This window comes from Glycine soja, chromosome 17, assembly GCF_004193775.1.
Source record: "Glycine soja cultivar W05 chromosome 17, ASM419377v2, whole genome shotgun sequence".
NCBI classification, from domain to species: domain Eukaryota; kingdom Viridiplantae; phylum Streptophyta; class Magnoliopsida; order Fabales; family Fabaceae; genus Glycine; species Glycine soja.
In genome coordinates, this window is record NC_041018.1 from 32,762,902 (window position 1) to 32,776,697 (window position 13,796).

A 13,796-nucleotide genomic window follows, 5' to 3' on the forward strand; every position below is an offset into this window, starting at 1 on the left:
ATATGCAGATAGACTAAATTTATGTCATATGCAGAATTTATCTTTAGTAATAAAAGAACAACTAGTTCTTCCACGCATCATCTCCTCCGATTTTTGGCATTATTTTATTGCTTCCGCTTGCAAAACCCACGTTCTTCCTCTGCTTCTTCATTCCACCCATTCCCAGTTTTTTTTAAATTTCAATTTGAATTTCCAAAACCCAAGCTACGTGCGGCTAGCTTCCAAACCTGTTAGTTCATGTCACTAAGCTATGTTCAGTTGTTGACGCTATAACATAAATTTGAGCCAGTATGTTGCGCTTTGCTTCCTCTTTTTTTCGTTCCAGCATTTCCCGACTTAATTTCAATTTGATTTTCAAATTTCAAAAGACCAGGCTATGTCTGACTAGGTTCCAGACCTGTGAGTTCATGTCGTCGAGCTATGTTCATTGTTCACGCTATATGCTGGAAAACCTGAAGTATGTGTGACCAGTTTTTATTTGTTGTGTTTCAATTTCAATGCCGCTCGACTACAACTTCCTTCACCACCATCTCCACTGAGTAGTAATCTCCTTTATCGTCGCTACTGCTGAACAGTGAGTTCTTTCACCACCGCATCAATACCATTGGTATGTTTGTTTTCTCATCCTTTTTGTCATTTTCACCTTTCTTATTGTTACAGCTATTTCATATTTGTTTTTAATTTTCCTCATTTTGTTTAATGAATTTCTTGATGTTTTTCATTTGAGAAATCGAAAGGGTTTTTTCCAACAACAAGAAGTTGTGGGTATGTGGTGATTATCATTCACCTTTTTTTCTTTTCATTTTTACTTTTGTGATTTTAATGTCAAAGTTTGATGAACTTGCTTGCCATAACCTACTCTTGTGCATTCTAGCTCTTCACAATTGTCACTGTTGATGAACATGCTCTTGGTTTGAAGGTAGTTTCAAAGTTCCTGACCATAGGTCTGGAAAGGTAAGATAGTCAACCATTTTGCATAAATAAAATTGAGATGCCTAGCATAGTTCAGTCCCATTTTCAATTTTTAACCATGTCCATGAGGAAACTACATAGTTTTGGTAATGTGCCAAATGGGATGTAAGTTGTATGTTTGATGAAATGCCCAAATAAACTGAGTTTTCTAAACCTTTTTTTTGTCTAGCCTTGTGAAATTGCTTTATTTTTTTTATACTATACTATCGTTTGTGGCAAAAAAATTCTGTAAGTACAGGTACTTTATTTGTAGAGTAAAGGATTTGATTAAAGTAAATATTGTTATTTGAGCTGAACCAAAAATATTGAGTGTGGAATGAGAGTTTTTTTCATTTGTACCTTGTATTAATTTTGCAGTTCTTTAAAAAATAAACTGAAAAATAGAATGGCTGAATTTTAGTTGGATTTGTCTCATTTTTTTGATATATTTTTTTTCTAATGTTCTTTCAATTCACCTGAATTGAGTCCATTTTTGAAAAAATTTGCAGACCCTGAGAGAGGTCATCCATGAAGAGTATCACGAGGTGGTTGAGAGACATGTTTTTACATGTTTGAGTTCATTGATATACTACTTTGTATTGTCAAAACAGTGAATTGTTTGAACATTTGCTTTGTGGTATGTTAAGTTAGATTTTTGTTAATTGTAGGATGTTTGTGATAGAGCCTTAAAAATTTATTAAATAATGTGTAGTTGTGTACAAAAGACTATAATTTGATAGGGCCTTGATTCTTGACAATGTAACTAACAGTCAATTGTTTGAATATTTGCTTTGTGGTATGTTAAATTAGCTTTCTGTTAATTGCAGGATGTTCGTGATAGGACCTTATTTTATTACAAGTTTCTCCAATACAATGTATCAATGGCAAATAGTGTGGTTAACCCTGCAAAGCAAGCAGTTTCAGTAATTGTTGATACTCAGGGTAGTGAAATAATTATTCAATGAGTTTGGACTAACTTGAAGTACTTTGCACCATTTCTAAATATAATAAAATATTTTACACTTTTAACAAAATTAAACATAAAATGGGGAGAAAATAATAAATAATTCTCCTTACCATTTACAGTTTTTTTTTGTTTCTTCCCTTTAAAACATGTCTACTTCTTAATGTTTCATGTTTAGTCTTGCCTCAGTTGTTGAATAACCTGAGATATTCTAAATAATATGTTGTGGTTTGTTATTTACATTAGAAATCAATTTTAGCATTTTAAAAATATAAAACATTGTACAAATAACTTTCTGTCTCAACACCTTGTGGTGTGATAGATTAAATTAAACACCTTGTCTTACAGTAACGTTACTTGAAAGTTGAAACATGTTTATATTACTGTGATGCTTGTGTATATTAAAATCTGTCAAACTAACAATAGCAAATTCATGCAACCTTCTTATATGTTCACTTATAAGGAACACCGAGGGACATTTGAGTTTGCAGATGAACTTGGAAATCTATCTATTAGTGCAGAATCTGTAGATTCTATTGTTCCAGCTCAGAGAGTGGAAGCAAATGACAAGGATCTACTTCTAAGTACTTTAGAAAAAGATGAAGGAAGAGATCCTAGTAGCAATGGTTCTGTCTATAATGTTCCTTCCTATAATGGTTCATATGCCCCTTCTACAACTTCAGAACCACTTGCAGACTTGGCATTTCCAAGTACTGGCATATTTGGTCAAGCTTATGCTTCTAGCTTAGCAATTGATGATCTGCGTGGTTTAGATTGGGATTGTAGCCACACCTTATAATTTGGAGACCTGTTTTCCCGTTGGTTTAGATTTTCCAATTGGGACAGGGATGCAGACCTGTTTTAAAGAAGGACAAGCGTGCAAATCCGTTACTACCATGATAATTTTGCATGAGTTCTTCTTTATATTTTATTGTTTCAGTTTTTTTTTTTTACTTAGTCAATAAGTGATTCCTACACTTAAAGAGCAAATAGTTTGTAATCCAAGGTTGCTGGAATCTTGGTAACATTATTTTTTGTTAGAATGGAGATCATTTTTTTTATATTTTGCATATAATAAAATCTATCAGCTATGCAAATTTTATGTTTTCTTATGTAAAATCAGTTTAGACAACCTGTAGTAGGTTAAATTTTATATACTAGGTCAGTGTTATCCACACTTTTTTTCTTGTATCACTGTATTTTTCACCACAAAGAATTCCAAGTCATGTATGTATGTTGAACATTTTGGAACATTGAATACACTCTCAAAAATTTAATGAAAATGTTGAGTTATTTGAGCTGAATCAAAAATATTGAGTGTTGAATGAGAGTTTTTTTCACGACAATCTATGATGTTTTGCAGGTATGACTATTCTAGATACTGGCAGTCATCAGGGAAGTTTGTGTTTATATGAAATGGTTATTCGTGTTAGATCCTGATTCGTCATGCTTAATTTTGGATAGGGGTATAGTTGTAAACATACATGCTGATGAATATTGTTTTTCCTGAACTGTAGCCAAGTAAGCAGAATACATACTCAGACATTGTGGCTGCATACAAGTGTCTAGAAGAGAGTTATAGAGCCAAGCAGGAAGGCATAATCGTTTATAGGCAATCTGTTGGCAGTGGCCCAACTTTGGATCTTGCAGCTAGGTTGCCTCAATTAAGAGTTGTTATTTTGCACTGTCCTATACTATCTGGCTTTAGGGTCAGATTATTTTTACTCTAATTATATATTTCAATCATATTACTTTTTGAATTGTCCTATACATTTTAATGAAAAAAATATTTCAATAATAATTATTTAGTTATATGTTATGTTTTTCCCTTGATTTGTTGTTTGATACAAATTTTGATAATTGAGGATAATAGCTTATTTCCTTTTTCTCTATTATCTTATTGCTTTCTGTTTTGTAAGTATACATACTTGGATGACTTGATGTGATTTATGCGAGAAGATGAAGCTGCAAAAACCATGAATATCTTTGAAGGAGCATCTAAAACTCAGAGAATTAGCAAATCAGCCTTGAAGAACTAGGTGGGGAGAATTAACTAACATAACATATGGAGCTTAATTTGAAGAACTAGAAAGATATATTTATTGTAGTGTCTGAAATGTGTCTTTTTTCTATTCATTGTGTGATTTATTTATTTACTTGGTATTTTTATTTCATTTCCCACATGGTTCTATGACATTATTTACTTTTGACAAACCTTGACCTATAATAATGTATTTAACAAAGCTCAACTGGAAGAGGTTGTAGAAGCCAATTCAGAAAATGACACATTTACTAGTGGAGCCTACTCATATGGTAATTTATGTAATTTGTTGACATTTTCATCATGTCTTGTGCCTAAAGACCATATGAAGATAAAAAATGAAATCTGAATGATGGTAGATAGATACTTCATACTTAAGCTGTTACAGCCTATAGGCTATTTTCAATCTCTTGCCTCCATTTAAAGATAAAGCTTCCTAGGTCTTAAAAAAGAACTTACAAGCATGTGAGCAAGTCTAGCGTTATTTTAGGATTCTTAGCATTTTCTTTGGGTTGTTTGGCATGCACAATAATGCATGATTTGCCGATATGAGGAAATATAGTGGAGATGTATACCCTTTATTTCTCAGCCTGACCTGAATCTAGATTTGGATGACTGAAATAACAGTTGTAGAAACACAATTTTCTTTGTGCATCTAGCCATGTCTTTGCCTTTTCATTTCATGACAAAATTTTAGCTATGGAGAAAATTCATGATGTTTCATAATTGTATTTTGCATTTACAGGAATTAGCAGAACCGTCAATAAGAGATGCTTTTGAATCTTGCATTGAACAAGGTGTTCATCACATTATTGTTTGTCCCTTTATTCTCTTTCCTGGGAGGCATTGGAGTCAGGTAGGTCTGCATAGAATTCTCTCCTACTTTTCTATAAATTGGGAAAATGATTCTTTGACTTATGAAGATAGAAAATATGCAAAAAAATTTAAACTTCACTATTATGCAGGATATTCCTTCCTTAAGTGCAGAGGTAGTGAAGGAACACCCAGATGTGTCATACAATGTAACTGCACCCGTTGGACTACATGAACTATTTGTGGTATGAATTCTCTTACACGTGTTTTATTTATATTAAGTACTTGAGTTGAATTTTTTTAAATACTCACTACAAGTTGTTCCATTTCCAAATTTCAAGTTTGACTGTATTATTGTTGTGGTCAGCTTTGATTAGACTTATTATTCCTTAAATGTCATGTGTCCAAAATAATTTATTTCAAATAATGTTTTACAAACCTAATGGAGTATATTTAATGGTTAGGAAGGTTCTTTATTTTGTAGTTTTGACTTGATCATAGCAATATGCGAGGCATGGAAACAAATCCCTTTGCTTTTAGGTTACTTCTTTAAGATTAATTTAATCTATGTCAAGTGCTCTGTAGGCACAAGGAAAGAACATAGATAGTAAGGTATACACATTTACTTTTGGAATTATTTATCTATTTACACATTTATTTTTAATGTGCAGGTCTTCTGAACAAGGCACATTTGGTAAGTACAAACTCAATTTTAGTTTTTGGTTTATATTTGTAGTCAGTTTTATCCTTGATTGCATGCCTTTATCATTCATACTGTACCTCTTATTGTCTTACAAGTATTTCTTGCATACTAAGAAATTGTTTTGTCCCCTGCCCAAAGTCCTTTAGGATTGATTCTAACTATATGTTGTTTTGAACACAAAGTAGACTAATCCTAATACAGGCTTCGTATTTTGACCATGGTGTGAAGAACTCTAAGAGCATACACTTCGTGCAACAACAAGAATTATTGTCTATTAGTTGATATATAATGGTGTGTTTTTATGGATTATCAATCTGTCACTGTTGGTGTGGACTGCAAGCCACAAAGTAAATATGGGATTTTAGTGTCAGACTCAACTTTGTGGCATCTAGAGTTGAAAGGGAACATTGTTTAGTTGTTACCACTTTGATGTGATCCTTACTAGGAGCGGATCGCTTGATACAGGTTACAGAGTTTGGATGATGCCACTTTCAGAAAGGGAAGATAAGTCAGGGTAAACACCATAAGGATTACCTTGATAAGTTTGAGATTGGTTCAACAAGGAACCCAGAAAGAAGCGCTCACAAAATATTCGCAAAATGCCAAAAGTCCCTTCTATTGAAAATGAGTTCAATACGTATAGTGTATCTAAGGTGCAGCTGGAAAGGCACCAATTTTATTTAATTTAAAATTAAAGCGAAAAATATAAAAAAAATGGCATAGGCCTTCAAATTAGTTTGGGCCAAAATGAAAATGAAAAACTAAAAATATAAAAAACATATTTGGCATGACCTTCAAATTAGTTTGGGCCTTCAGCAACAATCAAGACTCTTGGTATTGTCTCTGGGCCTTCATCCTTCTCCACTTGGGCCTTGTTAAGTATGTCTGATACCATTTATTGGAGGGTATCCTCTAACTGCTTGGTCCTACTCCTGGTCATAGGTCCATGCATTTGGGTTGTTTTTGGATTCTCATCATTCCCTCCTTCTTGAAAAGCATTTGCCCTCAAATCTTCAAAATCACCACCTGCAACAAATGGAGTCAAGTCAGCAACATTAAATGAAGAACTTACTCCATACTCACCTGGAATATCGATCTTGTAAGCATTGTCATTGAACCTCTCAAGTACTTGGAAAGGTCCGTCTCCTCTAGGTTGAAGTTTGGACTTCCTTTGTTTAGGGAACCTCTCCTTCCTCATGTGTACCCAAACCCAATCACCTGGTTCAAATACCATTTTCTTCCTGTTCTTGTTGGCTTGCTTGGCATAGCTTTCATTCTTCTTTGCAATTTGAGCCTTCACTTGCTCATGCAATCTTTTCACATACTCAACTTTAACCTGTGCTTCCTTATGCTAAGTTTGGCCATCTTTCTCTGGCACTAGAATAACTGAGACGGCACACGGACTCAAGCTTTCTTGCACCTGTGGAAGCAATGCCTTCAAAGGTTATTTTGATGATGCCAAAGAATTCAAGAATCAAGAGAAAGATTCAAGATAAGTTTCAAGTTTCAAGTTTTCAAGAATCAAGAATAATCAAGAACAAGATTCAAGACTCCAGATTCAAGAATCAAGAGAAGACTTAATCAAGATAAGTATGAAAAGGTTTTTTCAAAAATTGAGTAGCACATGGATTTTTCTCAAAACATGTTTACCAAAGAGTTTTTACTCTTTGGTAATCGATTACCAGATTGTTGTAATCGATTACCAGTAGCAAAATGGATTTGAAAAAGTTTTCAAATGAATTTACAACATTCCAATTGATTTCAAAAAAGTTGTAATCGATTACAATGTTTTGGTAATCGATTACCAGTGCCTTTGAACGTTGAAATTCAAATCCAAATATGAAGAGTCACATCCTTTCACTAAAAGCTTTGTGTAATCGATTACACTAATTTGGTAATCAATTACCAGTGGTTGTTTCTGAATAAATCAAAAGATGTAACTCTTCAAATGGTTTTTGACTTTTTCAAATTGGTTTTAAGTTTTTCTAAAAGTTATAACTCTTCAAAATGGTTCTCTTGACCACACATGAAGAGTCTATAAAAGCAAGGCTTTGTTTTGTTTTTTCAATCAATCTTTCTAAGCAATCTTTCTATCAATTCATCTCAATCATTTCTTTCAATCATCTTTCAATATTTTCTTTCATCTCTTTCAACAGTTGTTCTGTTTCATCTTCTCTTCATCTTTCTAGAAGTTTTTGTTCAAAACTTTCTCTTCCAAGAAAAGTTCTTTGTTCAAAAACTTGTGCTATTCATCTTTTTCATTCCCTTCTCCCTTTGCCAAAAAGAATTCGCCAAGGACTAACCGCCTGAATTCTTTTTGTGTCTCTCTTCTCCCTTTTCCAAAAGAACGAAGGACTAACCGCCTGAATTCTTTTATATATCCCTTTTCCCTTGTCAAAGAATTCAAAACGACACAGTCTGAAAATTCTTTTGATTCTTCCCTTTCCCTTATACAAAAGTTTTCAAAGGACTAACCGCCTGAGAATCCTTTTGTATCCCTATTCACAAAGTATCAAAGGTTTAATCGCCTGAGATCTTTGTCTTAACACATCCTTTGTGGTACAAGTAGAGGGTACATCCTTTGTGGTACAAGTAGAGGGTACATCTACTTGGGTTTGACTGAGAACAAGAGAGGGTACATCTCTTGTGGATCAGTTCTAGTGGAGGGTACATCCACTAGGTTCAAAGAGAACAAGGGAGGGTACATCCCTTGTGGATCTTTGCTTGTAAATGGATTTTTACAAGGTTAAAAGAAATCTCAAGGACCGAAGGTCGCTTGGGGACTGGATGTAGGCACGGGTTGTTGCCGAACCAGTATAAAAACTCTTGTGTGTTTGTTTCCTTCTTCCCTACTCTTTTACTTTCCGCTGTGCATTTAATTTTCGCTTTTACTTTCTGTTAAGTTTCTCTTCTTCTCCTCATTCTCTTAACACTTTAGTAAAAGCCTTAGAAGAGTAATTTTTAATTAGTAAAGGTTTAGGAATAATTAATTCAACCCCCCCTTCTTAATTATTCTGAGGCCACTCGATCCAACAACACCCACCCCTTCTGCTTGAGGTCTTGCACTTGCTTATGAATCTCCTCAGTCTCTTAGGGATTGCTTCTGTAAGCTGGCCGGTTAGGCAATGAAGTTCCTAGAAGGAGGTCAATTTGATGTTCTATGCCTCTTAAAGGTGGCAATCCATGAGGAATCTCCTTAGGAAAGACATCTTTAAATTCCTGCAATAAGAGTTCAACACTAGGAGAGACAAAAATAGTTAACTCATTAGAATTATCAGCAAAAACTTTACTGTCTTTGCAGTACGGTAGATAGAGCGGCTCATGAGCAAATAACACTTTCCTCACTTCACTTGCCTTTGCTAAACAATTAAAATTTCTCTCATGTGTATCACTTTTTCTTTCACGTGTATCACTCTTTCCCTCACGTGTATCACTCTTCTTTTTCCTATTCCTCTTTGGTGCTTCACTCTTTTCTTTCTTTTGTTCTCTCTTTTCCCTCATTCTGATTTGGTCATCACACACTTCTCTAGGGTATAAAGGTTTAAGAATAATTTTCTGGTCATGGTGCTGGAAAGAAATCTTGTTGGTGAAGCCATCATGCATTATTTTGGTGTCATACTGCCATGGTCTTCCAAACAGTATATGAGTCGCCTCCATTGAAACCACATCACACAGCACCATATCATTCTATCTTCCAATGGTGAGACACACCTCAACCTGCTGAGTCACTTTTACCTCTTCATCTTCACTAAGCCATTGAAGTTTGTATGGCCTAGGATGGGGCTTAGTATCCAAATTCAGTTTGGACACTAACCTGGAACTTGCAACATTGGTATAGCTTCCTCCATCAACAATTAAAGACCAAAGCTTGCCATTAATTGTACATCTGGTGTGGAAAATATTTTCTCTTTGGGTGTCGTCCAGTGGCTGCATCTGACTTCACAAGAGCCTTCTCACCATTAGCATATCACCCTGCATAGCTTTCTCCTCAAGCTCTTCTTCCACCTCTTCTTCTTCACTGATTTCAGATTCACTGGTGATTTCTCCATCTGCCTTCATGATCATGGTTCTCCTGGTTGGACAGTCAAAAGCAATATGTCCTCTGCCTAAGCATTTGAAGCATTTTATGTTTCTGGTACCGGTGTTGGATCATGGGGTAGAATTATGCTTAGTTCTAGCTACTGACATTCCATGTGAAGACTGTGTTGATGGGCTGGATGAGTTGCCTCCCTCCTTCTTGGATTTGTTGGTCCAGTTCTAGTTGAAGGTGCTGGATGAGTTCCTTCTTGCTGCGCTTTTTCTCTTCAGTTGTTGTTCAACCCAAACTTCCTTATGCAGGAAGTCATCCAATTCCACGTACTCCTGTAATTCAACAACATCTCTAATGTCAGGATTTAGGCCACTCAGAAAATGAGTCATTGTGTCCTTAGTTTCCTCTTCAATGTTTGTCCTCACTAGTGTCATCTCCATCTCTTTGTAATACTTCTCCACAGTCAGACTTCCTTGAGACAGCCTCTGGAGTTTCTGTCGCATGGTTCTGTTGTAGCTAGTTAGAACATACCTCTTTTGCATAACCCTTCTCATCTCAGTCCATGTATCTATCTCCCGCCGTTCCTCTCTCATCATCTCTCTTTGATTTTTATTCCACCAAACAAGGGCATAGTCTGAGAATTTAGTTGTTGCTAACTTTACCTTCTGTTCTTCAGTATAATCATTGCAAGAGAATACATGCTCAATCTTCATCTCCCAGTCAAGGTAGGCGTCTGGGTCACTCCTACCTTTGAAATGAGGTACATTGAGTTTTACTCCCTCAATTATATTCTGCCCCTCCATTCTGTTTTGCCTGGGTCCATCATTGCCCCCTCTGTTCCCACCATAATGTCTTCCAGTATTCTAATTTAGTTGGTTCTCCAATCCTTTAATTCATGCATAGAGCTTTTCATTGTTATGGTTCAGCAAACGTTGTATCTGTTCATCACGTCCAATATAAACGCTGAGATCTATCCAGTTAATGATATTCACCACCACCGTCACCTGTTCCTACCATAATTAAAGAGCAGAAAAATTTGCATTAATTTAAACAAAGGTTTCAGGACCTCACCACACTCTACTCACATGTTTCTCTCTTTGATGGAAGCACACTCATGTTTGATGCTCTCAATATAGGCTTTTGTGTGATGTTTTCACTCTTGCCTTTTACCACTCATTCCCTCTTAAGTTCCTAGATGAATCAAATTGGACACACAAGGTAATAGAACAGGAAAGACAGCTTAATTATCACGGACTCAATAATAGATTTGGATAATAGATTTGGATAATAGATTTGAATAACAGATTTGGATAACAGATTTGGATAACAGACTTGAATAATAGGTTTGAATAACATATTTGGATAACATATTTTGATAACTGATTTGAATAACAGATTTCAATGACATGTAAACTTCAAATGGTCATAACTTTTGTTACGGTTATCCTTTTAAGGCCCACTATAAATCAAAATGCTCATAATTGAGAGGAGAATCCCTTGGCAAATCCTAAACAAGATTTTTGCATAAAACGGCTCTAACCGCCTCAAATCTGTGTTCAAAGATCAAACACCCACTTTTTTAAAAAAAAAACTATTTTTTCAAACTTTCTGCAACTTCTTTTTAATAATGCTTTCTTTTCAAATTTGTCTAGGATAATTTAGGAAATTCGTTCAATAGGCAATTAGGCAATTTGACCTCCTAAACCCCAAATTCATCCAGGAAAGAAAAATTGTCCCCAAACAGAATTGAAACAGAAATTTGAAACATAACGAAGCAAGAACAAGAGCAAAGCAACAACGAAACAAGATGCTAACAAGAACGCAAACAGACATGCAAACAAGAACACAAACAGACACGCAAACAAGAACGCAAATTACAGAACAAAACACGAACCTGAGACAAATCACAAAGAGAAAAAAATAAAAATAAAAATTGGATAGGATAGAACCTGTATCAAGAGCCGAAGCTCTGATACCAGATGATGTAATCCTTACTAGGAGCAGATCACTTGATACAAGACACAGAGTTTGGATGATGCCACTTCTAGAGAGGAAAGATAAGTCAGGGTAGATGCCATAAGGATTACCTTGATAAGTTTGAGATTGGTTCAACAAGGAACCCAGAGAGAAGCTCTCGCAAAATATTCGCAAAATGCCAAAAGTCCTTTTTATTGAAAATGAGTTCAATACATATAATGTATCTGAGGTGCAGCTGGAAAGGCACCAATTTTATTTAATTTAAAATTAAAACAAAAAATAGAAAAAAAAAATGGCATGAGCCTTCAAATTAGTTTTGGCCAAAATGACAACAAAAAAATAGAAATAGAAAAAACTTATTTGGCATGACCTTCAAATTAGTTTGGGCCTTCAACAACAATTAAGACTCTTGGTAGTGCCTATGGGCCTTCATCCTTCTCCACTTTTATGTTGTGGTTTATTTTATGTGCTTATGTTAATTGTGTTTTCCTTTTTTCTATCTTGAGGTGCATATGAATGTAGAGAAATAGATGTTGAAATAGTTAGAAATATTTCTTTCAATCTATTATTATGACATGAATTTTATTTACTATAGAACAGGTTCATAAACATCAATTTGTGCCTATGGCGTTTATTGCTTTGGAAAAGTATTACTTGAGGTGACAAAAATTGTTGATCCGCCAATGGTCATTGATGAGGATTTCTTAGAGGAAATATGGGCTATATCCATTGTTGTTGGGTCTTGCCTAAAAGTTATGACATCAGAGTTCTTTCGATGTAACAGTTACTCCAACATCCTCTAGTACAAAACACAAAAGAACTAGCAGTTTAAAGAGGCCAGGAACTACCGATTCGTAGTCACAGGGTAGTGATATAGGAAAACTTTCTATTCTTTTAGGTCTTAAACTTTTTAACTCTAACGAACTTATAAATTTTATATATCTTCCTTTTTCCCTCAATCATTAGTTATGTGTGATGTAGGACTATTTTATATTCGACAAAAGGCTTAAAATTAATGGGTTGTCCGCTATAGTTGGTATTTATCAGAAACAAAATTGTTGAATTAATAAAGTATCATGCCCAAATGAATTCCTTTTTAAAAAAACAAAATAATAATATGAAGAATCATTTATAGACAATATTTTTACAAGCAATTACGAGGAGCAACTATTCTAAGAGTCATAAATTAGTAATTGTGTTAAATATTCAAAGAAAAAAAATTATCATCTTAATAATGTTATCTAACTTAAGCATAATTGTGACTCAAAAAAGATATTTATAGTCTACACAAGACATGTGTTTGGCTAAAACCAAATTAGAAAATAGGAAACATGTTTTCAGATAAAAAAAACCCAACCACAAACCGAAAACAAAATTGAAGGAAAAATAAATTTGGACTTAGGCAACACAAAAATTTGAAATAAGAAAATATTTGAAATGAGAGGAAGAAAATGGTTTTTAAACTTAATTCAAATTAGTTAAGAAGAGGAATTCTTAAGTGAGTAAAAAAGAGACAGAAAAAATGGAAAGAATAAAAAAAAAGGATCTACGAGTTACGCACAAATAAGTTATAAAAAAAGGATTTGACATGAGCCCGATATAAATAATCTAGGCCTGAGCTTAAAAAAAATAAAAAATACTTCAATTTTTCTCTATTTATTTTTACTTATCATTTTAGTTATGAAAAGTGAAGATGTTAACTCTTTTTTCAATATATGAACTGATTGATTATTTAAACGCGGGTGATTTTTTGATGTTAACTCTTTTTTCAGTATATGAATTGATTGATTATTTAAACGCTGGTGATTTTTTTTTTTTGTCTTTATATATATTCAATGTGTGATGATTTATAAATTACTGTCTAAAAGCGTTAACAATTAATATATTTTTAATATGTCACTTTAATTATTTATATAAAGTGAAAATATTAACTATTTTTCATGTATCTTCACTTAAATCCCACACTTTTCATGGAACAATATATTTCATGTTATTGTTTGTGTATTTAATTATTATCATTCTTATATTGTTATTGTCATTATTATTTGAAGTTTTTATCATTATTAATTTGATTAATTTAAAATATTGAAAACATTAATTTTATAATAATATTGTTTTTTATTTACTAATTTATGGATTTATTTTCTTTTTTATTCCACATTTAAAAACTCTTACTCAAATTTTATTAATTTTATTCATTCACATCCAATAAAACAACCGCCAGAAAGAGAGTTACTATCTTCCTTTACTATCTTCCTCATGGTTTGTGCGTGTTGTTTTTGGGTTGCCACATGATAGACAAGGGAAACATAATCAA

At 33.8% G+C, this 13,796-nt stretch overlaps 1 long non-coding RNA gene across 10 annotated transcripts; it reads left to right on the plus strand.

Moving 5' to 3' along the window:
* On the plus strand, positions 1-12,441 carry LOC114392467. 10 transcript variants are annotated; one of them, XR_003662310.1, is made up of 8 exons: positions 2-288; positions 369-607; positions 1,461-1,588; positions 1,779-3,954; positions 4,702-4,812; positions 4,922-5,014; positions 5,441-5,463; positions 12,075-12,441. It is a non-coding gene; the product is annotated as an uncharacterized LOC114392467 (long non-coding RNA). The 10 variants fall into 10 exon arrangements; XR_003662311.1 differs by lacking the exon at positions 1,461-1,588 and adding an exon at positions 4,160-4,228; XR_003662312.1 differs by lacking the exon at positions 1,461-1,588 and having other exon boundaries at positions 4-288; positions 369-954; positions 1,779-1,893; positions 3,279-3,954.
* The last annotated feature ends 1,355 nt before the right edge of the window (positions 12,442-13,796 follow it).